Consider the following 6,795-nt stretch of genomic DNA (forward strand, 5'->3'; position numbering starts at 1 on the left):
AAATATAATCACATGCATTTATAGCTTCCTGCTCTAGGCCAAGAGGTAGTTCTCATTGTTCTTAATGAACAGGCATTACAATATTCTGTTTGGAATATTTTGTTTTGAAGCTTTTTGAAGCTTGGGAGTCACTTTTTTGTATGAAAGTTTATTTGTTAAAATTATTTTTAACTATTCTATGTCTCTGGATGGCAACCATTCGAAAGTTGCTGTTAGTTCATTTAGAATTCCCCTAATTAATAGAAATTGCAGGATTCTAATATATAGTTTTCTTTTGTAAGTTGGTCACTGTAGACCTAGTTGTGTCTCTGGGAAATATTTAATTATTTTCTGTAACTTTGATTTTGATTTGATCACATTTATGGAGAAGTCTTTCATCTTGCTGGAAAAGTACTTCACCTTTTGTAACGGTTAATGCCCAAGGGGAATGTGAAGAATGAGCAATCATCACAATAAATTGTAAACCTCTGGCTGATTATCATCAAGTTCACCACAAACAATACCCCATCCAAGGTATCCAGATCCTTACTACAAGCTCTCCCGTCTTCAGGAATTTGTCTGCGCTGCTCAATCTGTAGTTAGGACTCTCTTTAGCATAGAATGTAGAGCACTACAACACAGGAACACAGGCCTTTTGGCCTACAATGTTGTAACAAACCAAAATATTTACTAATCAATTGGTGATGACACTGCAATGGGAACAATATTTTCCAATGGACTCCAAGAAGCACAGTGTAACCATGTCCTGAAATGCCTGAAATAATACAAAATGATCAAGGAATGGTCACAGTTGCATTTTACTAGTTAATAAAATCAATTTTCAGTGGTGCTATTCTAAAACGCAGAAATACGCAATTGAGTTTCTTAATGATTTGGGAAACTAATGGGGAGGGCACAGCTTTAGAGTGAGAGGGAGAAAATTTAAAGGAAGATATGTGTTTTGTTTTACAAAGAGAGTGGTAGTGCCTGAAACAATTACTAAATAATTTAGCAATCAAATGGCCAATTTATCTAATCCCCTCTGCCTACACAATGTCCTTATCTTTCCATTTTCCTCACATCCATGTGGCTATCTAACGTCTCTTAAAATTCTCTAATGTATCTGTCTCTACCACCATTGCAGGAGGCGAATTTCAGGCACCAAACACTCTGTGTAAAAAACTTACCCCTCTCACCTTAAATGCATGCCCTCTGCTTTTAGACATTTCCACCATGGGAAAAGGATGCAGTCTGTCTACTCTATCTGTCTCATAATCTTATAAACCTCTATCAGATCTTGCCTCGGCCTCCACCGCTCCAGAGAAAATAACCCAAACTTGTCCAAGCTCTTGTTAGACCATATGCTCTCTAATCCAGGCAGTATTCTGGTAAACCTCTTCTGCACCCTCTCCAAAGCCTTGACGCCCTTCCTATAACAGAGCGACTAGAACTGTACGCAATATCCAGATGTGGTCTAACTAGAGTTTTATAACGCTGCAACATAGCTTCCTGACTTTTGAAATCAATGTCAAAGTGGACTTTTTTTCTCTAAGAAAATAAGGCTGTGTGTGAATTCACAATGTCATTTTATAACATTTTTCTGAATAAATCAACGTGGAATGTTTCTTAAACAATTTTCTGATCTTGCACCAATTTTAGAAACAAATAAAATACCATATCATGTTATTGTGACATTTTCAACCGTCTAAAAACATACACCCTGCATAGGGATGAACTTACTAGTTCTATGTTTAAAGGAATTACGTTTCTCTGTTTCACCAGAAAATTTTTGAAGGAACTGAGCTTAAATATTTTTCTTACAACTTGGAGACTGTGCTATTGACAATATTCCATCGGCAGGCAATTGCCATACAAACCATTTCATGCTGTGAAGACAAGGACATAGAACATAAAACAGTACAACACAGGAATAGGGCCTTTGGCCCACGACGAAGGTGCTGGCCTAGACGGCATACTAAACTAAACCTATCTGCCACCTCATTCATTGCCTGTTCACATGCCTGTCTAAATTATTCTTAAACGCCACTAAACACTCCCACAACCACTCCAGCAACATGTTTCAGGCACCGCTCTCTTTGTAAAACAAAACACATATCTTCTTTTAAATTTTCCCCCTCTCACTCTAAAGCTGTGCCCTCTCCATTAGTTTCCCAAATCATTAGGAAATTCAATTGCATATTTCTGTGTTTTAGAACAGCACCATTGAAAATTGCTTTAATTCACAAGTAAAATACAATCATGACCATTTTGTATTATTTCAGGCATTTCTGGACATGAGTTACACTGTGCTTCTTGGAGTGCGTAGGTAAATATTGTTCCTGTTGCAGAGCTATCCCCAGCAAGCTGTCAGACCATGGTTCCCTGAATCAAAGACCACAATCATCTTGTGATGGATATTCGCGACCCAGTGGGCCTCGTCACTTTCTAATCATAGCAGCCACCACTTGTAAGATCACAAACAGTTGTAAGTAAACTTCCAACTAATATTGCTCAGTTTAGCTTTTGGTCATAAAAGGGAGTCGGTCTTCAGTTCTTGAAATGTAAATTGTTGTTCCTTTCTGTGCTTGTGGCAGCCTTGCCGGTCCTTTAACATTTCTGTCTGTTTTCTATGAGGCCGAGTTGCTAGCTCAATGGCCAACCCAGCACGGATGGAAAACGTGCAAGAAGTCGGCCAGGTTCAAACTCTCCTCAAACTCTAGTGTGGATGCCACCTCACCACCGGCTGGCTAAAATGTAAATGGCAAACTGTAATCAGTTTGAAGTTAAAACAAAATACTGTCAATGGAGCAGCTTTGCAAAGAAGCTCTGTGTACAGTAGATGCTCTGACTGTAGGAAGCAGATGTAGCTCGCTGTACCTGGTTTACTACTGCAATATAAGACTATGGGTTATATAATCTGGTTTGTTTCAAAACAGACAACACTGGCTTAGTAAATACAGGAGAAACATGGGGTGCACGGGAATCCATTCCTCTGGCTTCGATTTTTTGCCGATTTGTTCACTTGCATCATTGGTTGCACCTATGTTTTGGAAATCTTTTATTCTCTGTGTAATAGAAATGATTTGTGTGTTGGAAATGGTTTTAAATTTGGAAATATTTAAGATTGAACTCTGAGTTTTAAACATATATAAAGAATGCTGTTTGTATTTGAATGTGTATCATTGAAAATAAATGAATTGTGTTTTAAACTGCTTTGTTAGTATGAAGTATCTTCTCCTCGGTAGGGAGAGGGGACACACTGCTCAAATGTGGGTGTTTACGATTAAACTTGTTGAGGAGAATAAACAGGGAAGTGGACTAATATTTGAAAATTGGGTAGTCCAAATGATTCAAATAGTTGCATTTTATTATCAGAGTATGTGCACAGTATACAATGTGAAATCTTCGGTCTTCACAGACATCCACCAGAAACAGAAGAACCCCAAAAGAATGAACAACAGAGAAAAACGTTAGAACCCCAAAGTTCCTTCTTCCTCCTCCCCTGTGCAAGCAGCAGCAAGCATCGGAGCATTAACCTCCTCCCTCAGCCATTTCAGCAAAAAAATGGCAGTGCCTACCACCCACCACCAAGCGTTTGCAATGCACCCCAAAAGACCATGATCCGCAGTCAACAAGAACTATTGTTTACCCGACAGTTCGACATGTCACAGGCTCTCTCTCTCTCCCTCGCTCTCACTGACAAGGGACAGAGAGATGTCACCCATATCACACTGAAAAGGAAGACCAACAGTCACTGTTACAGTATTTATCCTGAGGTTCTCCGACCAGAATCGCAGTATAATCTCCCTTTAGTGGGAGTACTCATTATTATTTATATCCATTTGGGCTTCAGGTCTTTGTTTGAGTTTAAAGCTTCGCCGTCCTGCAAACTCAATAATATCACAAACTTTCCTCAATTTTCTCCATTCACCAAACTGTCGAAAAATGGTGGTACACTGACTCCCCTCTTTCAACTACTGATTGAAATTCTGATTCAATTCTCTACTGATATCTCAATTTCACACTCTGCCCCCCCCCACCTCCCCACAAAATAACCCTCGACTACAGAGAGTTACAGAGTCATAGAATTCTACAGCACATAGATATCGAGACCTGAGAAGGATTTGCTGTGATGGCCCAAGTTCAGAGAGGGGGGGGGGAGAGGGGGGGGGGAGAGGGGGGGGGAGAGGGGGGGGGGAGAGGGGGGGGGAGAGGGGGGGGGAGAGGGGGGGGGAGAGGGGGGGGGAGAGAGGGGGGGAGAGAGGGGGGGAGAGAGGGGGGGAGAGAGGGGGGGGAGAGAGGGGGGGAGAGAGGGGGGGAGAGAGGGGGGGAGAGAGGGGGAGAGAGATTGAAGTGGATGAACAGGTTTACTAAGAACTGTGCAGAATTAAAGGAAAACCAGTAAGCGCCATTAATAAAAACTCTCAAACTGAAAACTAATGCCAATACTGCAGTTTGGATGCAGTAACTTAACACTAAATAAATACTGCTCCTTGCAGAGTCAATCTAAATGGTAGTCTTCTTTCCTGGAACGAGGACGAAGGTAAGCTTGGAGCACTGACGTTGCTGTGGTTTTGGTCAAGACCCAACAAGACTGAAACAACTGGAAGGCAGTTAAGTACCACCACGATGAAACACTAACTGTCTGGAATGTGCACACGCATGGCTGTGATTGCCGACTCCGTTCCGCAGCCCGACTGCGGGGGTTCTCAGACACCATGGCGGTGTTCGTGGTTGTAAGGGAGCCCTCTCCCCCAGACACAGCTCCTGCAGCACCAGAGACCTGTGTCTGCTGGAAGTCCCAGATGAGGCATTTGTCCAGGATGTCATGGACTGTCATACACCTCCCCAGTCCACAAGATACCTGCCTCTGTCTCGCACCCAGCAAGATGCCAGGATGAGACACACAAAATAGACCAGGGATCCATCCACCAAGTGGGGCGGAGGGGTGGGGGGCATGATAGGAGCAAGGTGGGAGGAAGTGATAGGCTTAAGCGAGGAAACATAGAACTCTCGGTGAATCATCATTGATGATCGTAGGTGGAATCAATACGAGACCTTCTCCACTACAAATGGTTCCCCATACTATGGGGCCAACTTGTGGCTCTCAACTTTCAAAGAAAGATCTCTAGATGCCAGCTGGACTTTCTCCCCTGACTTGATGGGGCTTCACCAGTCAGTGGAGCCGGTCAGCCTGACGGGCATATTGTTTCTGAATGCACTGCTGAGAAGCCCTCTCTCCACGTGCACTTGTAACAACGGAATGACTTCAGTAGCAGGAACTCCCACCTCAATCTCCTGCTCAGGAATGAATGGTGGCTGGATTTCCTTCTGATATTCTAGGAGAAGCTTGCTACTGGAGAGCAATTGGAAGTTATTGTGGGCGGTCTCTGCCCAAACCAGTTGGGAGCTTCAGTTTGTGGGGTTTGGAAGAGACAGGTAGCATAGGGATGTACAGTACCAGCTCTCAGTTTGGCTGCTAGTTTGGGGGTGCAAAGCAGAGGAGAGGCTGACCGTGACTTCCAAAAGAGGACTAAAAGCCTTCCAAAAATGGGAAGTGACCTGTGGACCTCGATCAGACACTGTGCTCTGAGGGAAGCCATGCAGCCTGAACACGTGCTGAACCATGAGGGTGGCAGTCTCACGAGGCTGCAGGAGCTTGGGGAGAACAATGAAGTGGGCAGCCTTGGAGAACGGTCCATAACCACCAGAATGGTAGTGTTTCCACCTAACAGGGGCAGACCAGTATTGAAGTCCACTAAGTGGTGGGACCAGGGGCAGTGAGGCACAGGCAGTGTGCAGAGCAGACCAGCAGGGCGCTGATGCATTATGGTTTCGTTCTGGGCATAAGTGGGACAGCCAGAGATGAAGTCGTGAACTTCCTGGAACATAGATAGCCACGAAAATCTTCTCTTTATGAATTTCAGGGTACGTTGAATTCCTGGATGGCCAATCAGATGGGAAGAGTGATCCCGCCCCAGCACTCCGGGGCGCACAGAATTACGGCCAAGTAGGACCTAGATCTGATTGTTGGGCAGCCCTCACCTCTGTCTCTATTCCTTAAATCACTGGAGCAGCAATGCACGAGTGAAGTAGGATGGGCTCTGGATCGGCATTGTCCTCAGAAATGTCAAAATGGTGGGAGAGAGCATTGGCCTTGGTGTTCTTGCTGCTAGGATGGTGGGTGAGAGTGAAATTAAACTGGATGAAGAAGAGAGCCCAACAGCGTTGATGGGAGTTGAGTCTCTTGGCATCCCGAATGTAGGGGAGATTCTTGTGATCTCTCCATACCAGAAAGAGATACTCTGCTCCCTCTAGTCAGTGTCACTGTGCTTCCAGGGCCTTCTTGACAGCCAGAAGTTCTCAGTTCCCAACATTGTTGTTACACTCAGTAAGAGTCAAGTGATGGGAAAGAAGAGCACAGGGTGCAGCCACTCATCCACAGAAGAGCAATGGGAGAGGACAGTTCAAATCTCGACATCTGATGTATCAACGTCGATGATGAATGGAGTCTGGATTTTGAAGCGATGCACTCTTCTTGGTGAGTGCATTTATGGGGGCCATGATGGAACTCAGGTTTCTGATGAAGTGGCAATACAAGTTCGAAAACCCCATGAAGCCCCTCAACCTGCTTGACCGTAGATGGCTTGAGCCACTCTCTGACTGCCTGAACTTTACATGAGTCCATTTGAACACTGGGAGGGTTGAGGATATAGCTTGAGAACGATTCCTTCTCTTTATGGAACTCGCACTTCGCTGGCTTAGCATAAAGCTTGTTCTTGAGGAGCTGTCTGAGAGCCTTCCAAACATGTTCCT

Source organism: Hemitrygon akajei, chromosome 2 (genome assembly GCF_048418815.1).
Source record: "Hemitrygon akajei chromosome 2, sHemAka1.3, whole genome shotgun sequence".
NCBI lineage: Eukaryota > Metazoa > Chordata > Chondrichthyes > Myliobatiformes > Dasyatidae > Hemitrygon > Hemitrygon akajei.